The sequence below is a fragment of the Scardinius erythrophthalmus genome, assembly GCF_964197995.2.
Source record: "Scardinius erythrophthalmus genome assembly, contig: HAP1_SCAFFOLD_59, whole genome shotgun sequence".
Lineage (NCBI taxonomy): Eukaryota > Metazoa > Chordata > Actinopteri > Cypriniformes > Leuciscidae > Scardinius > Scardinius erythrophthalmus.
In genome coordinates, this window is record NW_028296534.1 from 496,237 (window position 1) to 510,567 (window position 14,331).

Here is a 14,331-nt window from a genome sequence, read left to right on the forward strand (position 1 = left end):
AGCGCCTCCTGCTGTCCGAAAGATCGTATAACACACTTATCCAAATGCCACTGAAGACAATAGGATGCAATATTACGGTCTTGTTTTATTTAAAGTTATCCAAATAAATACTCGCTACTCAGATACACGGACTCAGCCCAATCGGCCCATAGGTGGCGCTATAGCAACCAAAAGCGCGAAACAGCTCATAACTCCTAGACCTTATGTCGTAGACTCAAGTGTCTTATATCATTGGAAAGCTGGACGCCTGACGAACAAAACGTATATCTCCGATTTCATTTCCGTCATGATAGATTTTCCGCCATTTTGAATTTTGTCAAAAACCTACTTTTGCGAACTAGTCCCTGGTTTTTTGCCCGATCGGAACCAAACCAGTGCAGAATTGTTCTCTGGAGTCTGAAGATCAATAATTATCGAAAAAAAGTCGAAATTCTGATTCTTGGTCGCTAGGGGGTGATAAATTAATGTTGTGGGAGGAGCCTATTTTACTAAAATGGCTATAACTCGAGAAGTAAATGAGATATCTTCACCAAACTTGGTACACATGTGTAAGAGGTCAATCTGAGGTCACAGTAAACAAATTGCGTCGATTGGCCACATGGTGGCGCTATAAAACAAAACAAAAACGTATAGACACCTGACCGTTTTTCCGAATGACTTGAAATTTGGTATGCAGTGTCTTGGCCCAAGGGGCCATGTATGTCTAAAAGGAATATGGCGTATCTAAAAAAACATGGCCGCCATTGGCCAATGAGGTTTGAGCACCGTTGACGAAGTCCGATCGGAGCGAAACTCGGTGGGCATGTTTGGCTCAAGCCCCTAGAGGTCTGTAAGAATTTTGAAAGAAATCGGCCACTAGTTGGCGCTAACGAGTTTTATGGCTCTGTAATCACGTGGTGTAACAAATTTCGTCACAAAATGCATTATCATTTGATAGACCTCCTCATCCTGAACAACTTTGCCTCAAAAACCATTGCTGTCAATCAAACAGTTCATTAAATATTCATGAATATGTCAAAAACCTACTTTCGCGAACTAGTCCCTGGTTTTTCGCCCGATCGGAACCAGACCAGTCTAGAACAATTCTCTGGACTCTCTAGATCAATAATTATCAAAAAAAAGTTGAACTTTTGCATTTGGATGGCTGTAATAGGGTCATTTATAAAATGGGCGGGGCAAAATAAATAAAAAAGCCTATAAATCATAAATAAAAACTCAGAACTTCACAAAAATTGGTGAACATATGTGAAATAACATCATTAACAAGCATGCCAAATTTTATGGAGATCGGACCAAAGGTGGCGCTATAACTGTTAAAAAGCTTTAAAACCATATATTTCCTATGGTAAATGGTCTTTTTCATCTATTATGTCAGTAGTTACATGCTTGCTAAATAAATCTTAATAACTTTTGATGCTTTTATGCTTAAAGGCCTTAAAGGCCTTAATTGCTTGAACCCCGATAAATGCTGCTTGCAGCTTTAATTATTAGGGGTTCAAGCACGAAGTGCTGAAACCCTATTGTAATTGCTCTGATTTTTATTATTATTATTTTCCCCTAAAACGCATCGTGCAGCCCAAACCGTAAATGCTGGAGACTTGAAACTCAGCCAAATGGTAGTCCTCAATTTGGGGAGAACCTATCAAAGTATGACTCCGATTGGTCAATAGGTGGCGCTATAGCAAGCACAAGTATGAAATCAGCCATAACTCCTAGACGGTTTGTCATAGAATCAAGTGTCTTATATCACTGTAATCCTTGGCTCAAGACGGTCAAAACGTATATCTCCGATTTCATTTCCGCCTGGGAAAATTTTCCGCCATTTTGAATTTTCTCAAAAACCTACTTTTGCAAAGTAGTCCTAGGTTTTTCGTCCGATTGGAACCAAACCAGTGCAGAAATGTTCTCTGGAGTCTGAATATCAATAATTATCGAAAAAAGTTGGAATTTCGATTCACGGTCGCTAGGGGGCGCCAAAACGTACGTTGTGGGAGGAGCCTATTTTACTAAAACGGCTATAACTCGAGAAAGAAATGAGGTATCTTCACCAAACTCGGTACACATGTGTAATAGTTCAATTTGAGGTCACAGTAAAAAAATCGCGACGATTGAACAGTAGGTGGCGCTATAACTTGAAAAAAACATGAAAAGGGCTATAACCACCTGACCGTTTGTCCGATTGACTTGAAAATTGGTATGCAGTGTCTTGGTCCAAGGTGCCATGTATGCCTATGAGGACATTGACGTATCTCAAAAAACATGGCCGCCATCGGCCAATGAAGTTTGAGCACCTATTAGACAAGGTTAACGGAGGCTGATCGGAACGAAACTCGATGGGCATGTTCGACTCATGGCCCAAGAGGTCTGTAAGAATTTTGAAAGAAATCGGCCACTAGTTGGCGCTAACGAGTTTTAAGGCTCTGTAATCACGTGGTGCTGCATACATCCACACAATATGCATATCATTTGATAGATCTCCTCATACTGAACAACTTTGCCTCAAGAAGCATTACTGTCAATCAAACCGTTCATTTAATATTCGCAAACATGTTAAAAACCTACTTTTGCGAACTAGTCCTAGGTTTTTTGCCCAATCGGAACCGAACCAGTCTAGGACAATTCTCTGGACTCTCTAGATCAATTATTATCAAAAAAAAGTTGAACTTTTGCATTTGGATGGCTGTAATAGGGTCATTTATAAAATGGGCGTGGCAAAATACATTAAAATGCCTATAAATCCTAAATGAAAACTCAAAACTTCACAAAAATTGGTGAGCATATGTAACATAACATCATTAACAAGCATGCAAAATGTCATGAAGATCGGACTATAGGTGGCGCTATAACTGTTAAAAAGCTTTGAAAACCATATATTTCCTATGGTAAATTGCCTTGACCAAGTGTCCCAAAAGCCTATATCTTTTAAATGAATGCTATATTCTTAAAAACAAGTCAGAACATGAAATTACTCTTAATAAGCATTAAAAATTTCAGACAGATCAGACTAAATTTGCCTCTATAACAGTTAAAAAGGTGATAATGATATAATGTCATATTAAGCCAATAAGTGGTATTTTACTGCCCCCTGCTGTCATTTCATCATACTGCTGCCTAATATTGTTATGTAATTCATATTTAGACTTTATACAATCATTATTTTAACATTTACAATGACATTTTGTCAAAACTCATCTATTGGAGTATTGTGTCACAATTGTGATTGACAATTGTGTCACTGAGATATGGAAATGGAAAACGAAAGTAAAACGGGCATTTAAGCCACGCCCCCGAATACAAATTTACTCATAACTCGAAAACGGAAAGTCGTTGCGCGCTCAAATTTTGATGGTAAGGTCCTCTCCAGGCTCTTGATCGAAACGTGTCGTCGCGGGCCTCGGGAGCGCAACCCCCGGGGAACGCTAGTTGGCGGGACCCCCGACTTTGAACAGCCGTAACTCCTGACCCAGACCACCCCGAACCTTGTGTGAGAGCTCGTTGGAAAGGGCCCGTCGTTGGCTAGCTTTGCTTATCGCCCAAAAACAAAGTGATGGTGTCATTCAACAGGGCTCCTCGAGCACTATCTATGCTCTGAGTTTCAGAATTTTTCGCGTTCTGGTTACCGAGATATAAGTGAAAAAACAAATTCCCATTCATTCACTCATTCATTCAAACACTTCAATTGTAAAATGCAAGCTATAATACCACTTTTGTCCACTTGAGGGAGCAGTAGGATTACACATTACGTTTTCATTAGCTTTCAGTATTGGGAAACAAACAAATGCTTTAAACAGCAATCTTTTTTATTATAATTGGACTGTAGCTATCGATTATTTTAGTAATCGAGTATTCTATTCAAGTAATCGGATAAAAAAAATTGTGGTAAAAAATAGATTCAAGTTAACAACAGCCTTTAAAATTACTTAAAATACAAATATATAATAACAAGCCACAATAATTGTTTCAAGTAAAGTATCAAAGTAAGTAATTATATTGGTTTTACTGAAGAACACTGTTAAAATATACCCATGTAAAATAAATTATATAAACTAATATAAACATAACTTATGTACATAAATAACAAATACCTGCAGAGGGCGCCAGCGGCCTGGTTGTTGTTACACTAAGCCTGGCATTATCAAATCCTTGTTTAATATTGTCCAAACAATTAATTCAAATGTCAACTTAACCTTTAATATTTGGCCACTTCTGTACGATAGAAATGCTACAGTCACTGTAATTTCTTGAACGAGAACATGTGCACATCAAAACATGCAAAAATCGCAATGTTTAAACTTTTATTTTGAAATTGCGATGAACAGCAGTTTGAGAAACCCAGATGTGCTCCACAAATGATAACAGTGCAACTATGAAACACAAACTGCGTCCGACTTGCGTTCCCATATTTGCACGTTATTGGAAACCTAAACAAACAGCACTGCAGAGACTGAGTTTGCTTGGAGCAGCGTTTACTGTGGACGGAGCTGAGGTAATTTAACATGTAGGCTAATCTGCACTCATGTAATTGAAGCGTCTTCTCTGTGAAAAAAACAAACAAACAAAAAACATATATTTATATATTTATTTAACTGAATCACAGCCTTTGTGATTTCACAATGGCACTATGCTATATTATGACTGTAAATGGTGGGCTCCAGACTGCGACCAATTGGTCGCATTTTGCGACCATTTTTCCTGCCGGTGCGACCAAATATTTATTTAGGTCGCGCTGGCGCGACCACAACGTTGCCGAGCAGCGAATCCAAACAAAATGAAAGCGGAACGAAAATGCGCTAACTTACTCCTTTATGCTTCACAGCCCGTTTATTAGTTCGAATCAATAATAGACAGCGCAGCCCATAGATATAATATATAAACGCGTTTATATATGATATCTATGGCGCAGCCTATGAGCGCAGCAGCCCGAACTTGCCAGTCGCGGGCCGATCTCGATCACGCGACACTGTTACTAGGAGATCCAGACTCTGGAGATCCAGTGAAGAAATCCCTTGAATTCGCCTCAGAATTAATAACATAATCAGATATCAGATCAAACAGCGCTGATGTGGAAACCAGGAGAAACACTGGGCTTTCAGACCACAAATCAGCGACATTCACCATGGATTTAATGTAGTAACTGTAACCATAATGTGACAGAAATAGTCAAACGCTTACAAGTACTAACTGTAAGGCTACTCATCTTTTTCCAGCACTTCAAAACTATCATATATAAATGTTATTTTTAATGTGATGACTGACACATTTTTTTTGTTCATCCTTCAAAAATGGTCTTATTTAAACTCTTATTTATACACTTATTTAAAAATAATAAAATAAATAAATTACCATTGTAAACAGTAGGATGCTTATTGGCTATTTTCACTCCCTAATATAATTTATTTCACTCGGTTTGCTTTTTAATTAATATTAAGACATTATGAATGATAATAATTAAAGTTAATTGCATCTACACCCTAAACTAAGCTTAGTGCTTTATTGTCAGCCCCAGTGCTACCAGATATTTTTTTGTAAAACTCAGTGTCTGCGGTGCCGCTGCCCTCAGATGTTAGTCTGGTGCCTGTGAACTTAAAGGGGGGGTACAATGGTGTTTCATGTATTCAGAGTTGTTTACAGTGTTAAAGAGATGGATTCTCATGCTTAACATGGCCAAAGTTTTTTAAAAATATTTTGGACGAATAACGGAGAATTTCTGTGCCGAAAATCTTACTTCCGGGTTGGTACAAGTTTCGGCTGTTTTTTTTTTTTGACCGTGGATCTAATGACGTAGACCAGAGTGGAACTCCTTATATGAGCATTTCTCCCGGAAAAGCGCAACCGCGCACCTCAACGCGCTTCAACAGGAAATCATCGGCAGCGCTGCATAGTGTCTCCACAGTGTTTTTGGTGAGGGAAAGCTTACCAAAGAACCCAGCGTTAGGAACAGTGGATGCAGAAACGAGTTGTGTAGACTGTTTGTTCCCTGCATTTCGACGATGAATGTTTTATAAACAAAGCCCAGATCGACGGATTCTCTCTATGGCTCTGGCTTCGCCCACACGGCCCGCCTCCAGACGCTGTTTTTTTTCCGGAAAGACTCGGTACAGCCTATTTTCTCTTATAAATATAATAAAACTAAAAGACTTTTTGGAGATATGAAGGATGCAATACTACTCTATAGGTACTCAAGATTAACAGGAGATTGAGTGAAAATGAGCATTTCACCCCCCCCCCCCCCTTTAAAATAAAACTGCACATTGTAATATCTGTACATTAAGTCTATTTATTATTAAATAATAAATAAATAATTTGTCAGTAGTTATTTTGGGGGAAATTTGAATAATTGCAAGTTGATTTAAGGTGTGCCCCTAAATTTTCTGCTTGTGCTCCTAAAATTTTCAGTCAGGGGCAACAACGCTCCTAGTAAAAAAGTTAGTCTGGAGCCCTGTTTAAATATCGCGTTGTCCTAGAAAACTGTAATTCTGCGGTTGTTGGATTCTCGTCTGTGGAATGCACCACTTTCAGTATTTTGCCAATTACTTGAGGGGTAAATTGCAATCAAGGATTTTTTTAAATCGAGTACTTGACTATAATCGAGGAATCTTTACAGCCCTATACTGGTAACATAGTTTTATATTATTAGATCACAAAGAAATGCCTATTTTTATACAATTAAATATATTTTCTCAATAACATATCCAAAAAACATATTTGTGTGTGTGTGTGTGTGTGTGTGTGTAAGCATGCATTATTGAGTTAACATGGAAAGACTGGTTTGATTTAGTGCAGAAAACTGGTGCAAATCATGAAGTTTAAAGTGAAAGTGGGCCAATAAGTGGTCTTCTACTGGCTTCTGCTGGCCATTCACTTATTAATGAAGTCTTTTCACATGTGCTTTTGGATTCATTCATATTTAGAGTAGACAATAAAAAAATCACTTGTATAACAATAATTATTATAACACAATCATATTTTGTCAGTGTTTATCACTTCATTTGCACTGACACTTCACATAATTGCTAGTAATGTGGTAAATCATGGTAAATCACGCTACAAAACATGGTAAGTCATAGTAAATAATAGTAGAATGTGGTTTATCAAGGTAAATCATGTAAGAATCCTAGTAAATCATTCTAGAACGTGGTATATCATGCTAGAACATGGTAAATCATGGTAAACTATGCAAGAACAGGGTAACTCATGGTAAACCATGATAAATCATGATGAACTATGGTAAATCATTTTAGAATGTGGTATATCATGGTAAATCATGCTAGAACATGATCTTTTCCATCTATGATGTCAGTGGTTACATGCTTGCTAAATAAAACTTAATAACTTTTTATGCTTTTGTGCTTTAAGGCCTTAACTGCTTGAACCCCGATAAATGCTGCTTGCAGCTTTAATTAGGGGTTCAAGCACGAAGTGCTGAAACCCTATTGTAATTGTGCTGATTTTTATTAGGGGTTCAAGCACGAAGTGCTGAAACCCTATTGTAATTGTCCTGATTTTTATTAGGGGTTCAAGCACGAAGTGCTGAAACCCTATTGTAATTGTGCTGATTTTTATTATTAGGGGTTCAAGCACGAAGTGCTGAAACCCTATTGTAATTGTGCTGATTTTTATTATTATTAGGGGTTCAAGCACGAAGTGCTGAAACCCTATTGTATTTGTGCTGATTTTTATTAGGGGTTCAAGCACGAAGTGCTGAAACCCTATTGTAATTGTACTGATTTTTATTATTATTATTATTATTATTATTATTATTATTATTATTTTTCTTCTGCCGTAAAACTCATCGTGCAGCCCAAACCGTAAGAGCTGGAGCTTTGAAACTTTGCCAGATGGTAGTACAAAAATCGAGGAGAGGTTCAGAGAATATGACCCCAATTGGCCCATAGGTGGCGCTATAGCAACCAAAAGCGCGAAACTGCTCATAACTCCTAGACCGTATGACGTAGACTCAAGTGTCTTATATCACTGGAAAGCTGGAAACCTGAAGGTCAAAACGTATATCTCCGATTTCATTTCCTGTATGCAAATTGTCCGCCATTTTGAATTTAGTTAAAAACCTACTTTTGCGAACTAGTCCTAGGTTTTTTGTCCAATTGGATCCAAAACAGTGCAGAAATGTTCTCTGGAGTCTGAATATCAATAATTATCGAAAAAAAGTCGAAATTTCGATTCCTGATCGCCGGGGGGTGATAAATTAATGTTGTGGGAGGAGCCTATTTTACTAAAATGGCTATAACTCGAGAATGAAATTAGATATCTTCACCAAACTTGGTGCACATGTGTATGAGTTCAATCTGGGGTCACAGTAAAAAAATCGCGACGATTGATTACTAGGTGGCGCTATAACATGAAAAAAACATGAAAACGGCTATGACCACGTGACCGTTAGTCCGATTGACTTGAAAATTGGTATGCAGTGTCTTGGTCCAAGGTACCATGTATGTCTATGAGGACATTGGCGTATCTCGAAAAACATGGCCGCCATCGACCAATGAAATTTGAGCACCTATTAGACAAGGTTAACGGAGGCCGATCGGAACGAAACTCGATGGGCATGTTCGACTCATGGCCCTAGAGGTCTCTAAGAGTTTTGAAAGAAATCGGCCACTAGTTGGCGCTAACGAGTTTTATGGCTCTGTAATCACGTGGTGTTACACTTATCGTCACAAAATGCATATCATCTGATAGATCTGCTCATGCTGAACAACTTTGCCTCAAGAACTAATGCTGTCAATTAAACCGTTTATTAAATATTCGTAATTATGTTAAAAACCTACTTTTGCAAACTAGTCCTAGGTTTTTCGCCCGATCGAAACCAGACCAGTCTAGGACAATTCTCTGGACACTCTAGATCAATAATTATCAAAAAAAAGTTGAACTTTTGCATGTAGATGGCTGTAATAGGGTCATTTAGAAAAGGGGCATGGCAAAAAAACACTAAAAAGCCTATAAATCCTAAATGAAAACTCAGAACTTCACAAAAATTGGTGAGCATATGTGACATAACATCATTAACAAGCATGCCAATTTTTATGGAGATCGGACCATAGGTGGCGCTATAACTGCTAAAAAGCTTTAAAACCATATATTTCCTATGGTATTTCCTGTAAATGGTCTTTTCCATCTATTATGTCAGTAGTTACATGCTTGCTAAATAAAACTTAATCACTTTTGATGCTTTTGTGCTTAAAGGCCTTAACTGCTTGAACCCCGATAAATGCTGCTTGCAGCTTTAATTATTATTATTATTATTATTAGGGGTTCAAGCATGAAATGCTGAAACCCTATTGTAATTGTGCTGATTTTTAGGGGTTCAAGCACGAAGTGCTGAAACCCTATTGTAATTGTGCTGATTTTTATTATTATTATTATTATTATTATTCTGCCGTAAAACGCATCGTGCAGCCCAAACCGTAAGAGCTGGAACTTTGAAACTTTGACAGATGGTAGTACAAAAATCGAGGAAAGGTTCAGAGATTATGACCCCGATTGGCCCATAGGTGGCGCTATAACAACCAAAAGCGCGAAACTGCTCATAACTCCTAGACCGTATGTCGTAGACTCAAGTGTCTTATATCATTGGAAAGCTGGATGCCTGACGAACAAAACGTATATCTCCGATTTCATTTCCGCCATGATAGATTTTCCGCCATTTTGAATTTTGTCAAAAATCTACTTTTGCGAACTAGTCCCTGGTTTTTTGCCCGATTGGAACCAAACTAGTGCAGAAATGTTCTCTGGAGACTGAATATCAATAATTATCGAAAAAAAGTGGAAATTTCGATTCACGGTCGCTAAGGGGCGCCAAAACGTACGTTGTGGGAGGGGCCTATTTTACTAAAATGGCTATAACTCCCGATGTAAATGAGGTATCTTCACCAAACTTGGTACACATGTGTATGAGCTTACTCTGGGGTCACAGTAAAAAAATCGCGACGATTGGCCACATGGTGGCGCTATAAAATGAAAAAAACATAAAACAGGCTATAACCACCTGACCGTTAGTCCGATTGACTTGAAAATTGGTATGCAGTGTCTTGGTCCAAGGTGCCATGTATGTGTATGAGGACATTGGCGTATCTCAAAAAACATGGCCGCCATCGGCCAACGAAGTTTGAGCACCTATTAGACAAGGTTAACGGAGGCCGATCGGAACGAAACTCAATGGGCATGTTCGGCTCATGGCCCTAAAGGTCTGTAAGAATTTTGAAAGAAATCGGCCACTAGTTGGCGCTAACGAGTTTTACGGCTCTGTAATCACGTGGTGTTACAAATATCCACACAATATGCATATCATTTGATAGATCTCCTCATCCTGAACAACTTTGCCTCAAGAACCATTGCTGTCAATCAAACTGTTCATTAATTATTCATTAATATGTTAAAAACCTACTTTTGCGAACTAGTCCTAGGTTTTTTGCCCGATCGGAACCAGACCAGTGTAGGACAATTCTCTGGACTCTCTAGATCAATAATTATCAAAAAAAAGTTGAACTTTTGCATTTGGATGGCTGTAATAGGGTAATTTATAAAACGGGCGTGTCAAAATACATTAAAAAGCCTATAAATCCTAAATAAAAACTCAGAACTTCACAAAAATTGGTCAGCATATGTGACATAACATCATTAACAAGCATGAAAAATTCTATGGAGATCGGACGATAGTTGGCGCTATAACTGTTAAAACGCTTTAAAACCATATATTTCCTATGGTAAATTGCCTGTATTTGCTGTAAATGATGTCTTCTATCTTTTATCATATAATGTTCATATCATAATGTTCAAAACCAGTGCAGCACAATTCTCTGAACTCTCTAGATCAATAATTATCAGAAAAAAAGTTTAACTTCTTCAAATGGTGATTTTATATGAATATAATGACATATTAAGCCAATAAGTGGTATTTTACTGCCCCCTGCTGTCATTTCATCATACTACTCCCTAATATTGTTATAAAATTCATATTTAGACTTTTTAAAATCATTATTTTAACATTTACAATCACATTTTGTCAAAACTCATCTATTGAGTATTACTATTGACAATTGTGTTACACTGAGATATGGAAATGGACGAAAGTAAATGAATGAAATGAAACGAAAGTATAACGGCATTTAAGCCACGCCCCCGAATACAAATCCATTCATAACTCGAAAACGGAAAGTCGTTGCGCGCTCAAATTTTGATGGTGAGGACCTCTCCGGGCTCTTGATCGAAACGTGTTGTCGCGGGCCTCGGGAGCGCGCCCCCCGCGCATCGCGAATCCGCGGGACCCCCGATTTTGAACGGCCATTGCTCCCGACCCAGACCACCCCGAACATTGTGTGAGAGCTCGTTGGAAAGGGCGCGTCCTTGGCTAGCTTCGATTCAAATGTGGTGTTATTTGCCCTGGGCATTCCAGAGATAATAGCCCGAACAGATATGCCTTATAACAGTCATAACTCCCAGCCCCAATCGCCCAAAAACACATTGATGGTCTCATTCAACAGGGCTCCTCAAGCACTATCTATGCTCTGAGTTTCAGAATTTTTCGCTTTTTGGTTCCTGAGATATAAGTAAAAAAACAAATTCCCATTCATTCAAACACTTCAACTGTAAAATGTAAGCTATAATACCACTGTTGTCCACTAGAGGGAGCAGCAGGATTACGCATGATCTTTTAATTCGCTTCAGTATTGGAAATAAACAAATGCTTTAAGAAGCAATCTTTTTTATTTTGATGTTTTTTTTTATTATGATATTTGTATATATTTTATTTTTTTTATTATGATTATGAACGGTTTGATTGACATTAGTGATTCTTGAGGCAAAGTTGTTCAAGATGAGGAGATGAAGATATTTTCACAATATCACATCCTAAAAACATTGAAAACATATTTGTCTTTGTGTGTGTGTGTGTGTGTGTGTGTGTGTGGGTTTGTGTGTGTGTCTGTGTGTGTGTGTAAGCATGCTTAATGGAAAGAACATGAAGAAACTGCTTTGTTTTACTGGTGGATAAAAAAGTCTTTCAAATGAAAGTGAGTCAATTAGTGGTCTTCTACTGCCCTCTGCAGGACATTCTACTTAATAAAATATTTTCATCTGTGCTTTTGCATTAGTTTTTGGACTATATCAAATTACTTGCATGAAAATCACCTATTATAACACAGTCATGTTTTGTCAAAGTTTATCACTTCATTTTTACTGAGCTCTCAGTTTGAACAATTCTGCCTCTCAGTGATTAATTTGAAATCTGAAAATGGTGTTATACAGAGGAGATTTGCAATTATCATTTTGTTACCTATCTTTTATTTTAAATATCTACATCTACAACAAAATGTGTGTGCATGTGTGTGTTCAAGCATGGTTAGTGTATTAAGTATTATTGTTTAAGTATTATTGTTTTCATTTACATTTTAACCACCAGAAGAAGAACACTCATTGGTTCATTCTGCTCACTAAAATATTATTTTTAATTTTTTTTCCATTTGAAATATTGTTTAAACTTAATAAAATCATTAAAATAACATTTCAAATCATATTTTGTCTGTTTATAAATCCCACAGACTCACATTGGCTGCAATACTAATGTTTTTGTAAAACACAGACCTGATAGTCTAATCTGTGTGTATTGTGCATATATTATTGATATTATTACTATTGCAAATCATGTTATTGTAACTCATATCTTAATAGAATATTATTTGTAATTTTAATTCTTTATTTCTTAAGTGTTTTTTTTTATGATTACTACAGATATTATCACCAAAGATATCAACTACACCTTCACTTTTAGTATTGACACGCTGCACACACAGCACAATCACACACTCACTAATGCATTCAAATAAATGTAATCTTACTGTGCTACTTTATTTGTACATGATTAGAATGAACAGAAATCTAAGAATATTTTTCTTCTTTTGTTAAAGCCATTTCAGACTCCAAGTAAGCATTATATTACTAATCATCTATTTTAAAGGTGCCATACAATTGAAAACTGTATTTATCTTGGCATAGTTGAATGATAAGAGTTCTGGACATGGAACTGACATACCGTGAGCCTCAAACACCATTGTTTCCTCCTTCTTGTGTAAATCTCCTGTTTGCAAAAGACCGCTGAAAAATGAGTGAATCCCACCATAACACCGACTGTGACGTTGGAGTCAGGATCATTAATATTTATACCCCCCAAATTTGCATTTTCCAGTCCATGTTCTAGGCCAGGCAGTGTTAATGTGGACCTGCACAGCCGAATCATCAGAAGATCTGCAGGTATTGTGAAGAAGCAAGCAAGGACAATAGTGAAAATGGCAGATCATGGATATAAATGTTATGTCTGAGGCTGTGCTGTGGATTTGAGAACTTTTCATTCCCTTCCCACAAAACTGTCAACAGGCATGGTTGATGTTTACAACAGGATACCTCACCATTTTAATTCAAAGCTGTTAGTTTGCTCTTAACGGAGGCCGATCAGAACGAAACTCGATGGGCATGTTCGACTCGTGGCCCTAGAGGTCTGTAAGAATTTTGAAAAATCAGCCACTAGTTGACGCTAACAGGTTTTACGGCTATGTAATCACGTGATGCATATCATTTGATAGATCTCCTCATACTGAACAACTTTGCCTCAAGAACTACTGCTGTCAATCAATTTGTTCATTAAATACTTGCTATTATGTTAAAAACCTACTTTTGCGAACTAGTCCTAGGTTTTTCGCCCGATCGGAAATATACCAGTGCAGTACAATTCTCTGGAAGCTCTAGATTATTAATTATATAAAAAACTTTAACTTTACCCATTGGGTAGCCATAACAGGATCATTTAGAAAATGGGTATGGCAAAAAACACTCAAAAGCCTGTAAATCCTAAACAAAAACTCAGACAACTCACTAAACTGCCTTATGTGCTTAAAGACCCTAAATGCTTGAACCCCGCTAAATGCTGCTTGCAGCTTTAATTATTATTATTATTATTATTCTGCCGTAAAACGCATCGTGCAGCCCAAACCGTAAGGGCTAGAGCATTGAAACTTTGCCAGATGGTAGTACAAAAATCGAGGAGAGGTTCAGAGATTATGACCCCGATTGGCCCATAGGTGGCGCTATAGCAACCAAAAGCGCGAAACTGCTCATAACTCCTAGACCGTATGTCGCAGACTCAAGTGTCTTATATCATTGGAAAGCTGGACGCCTGACGAACAAAACGTATATCTCCGATTTCATTTCCGTCATGATAGATTTTCCGCCATTTTGAATTTTGTCGAAAATCTACTTTTGCGAACTAGTCCCTGGTTTTTTGCCCGATCGGAGCCAAACCAGTGCAGAAATGTTCTCTGGAGT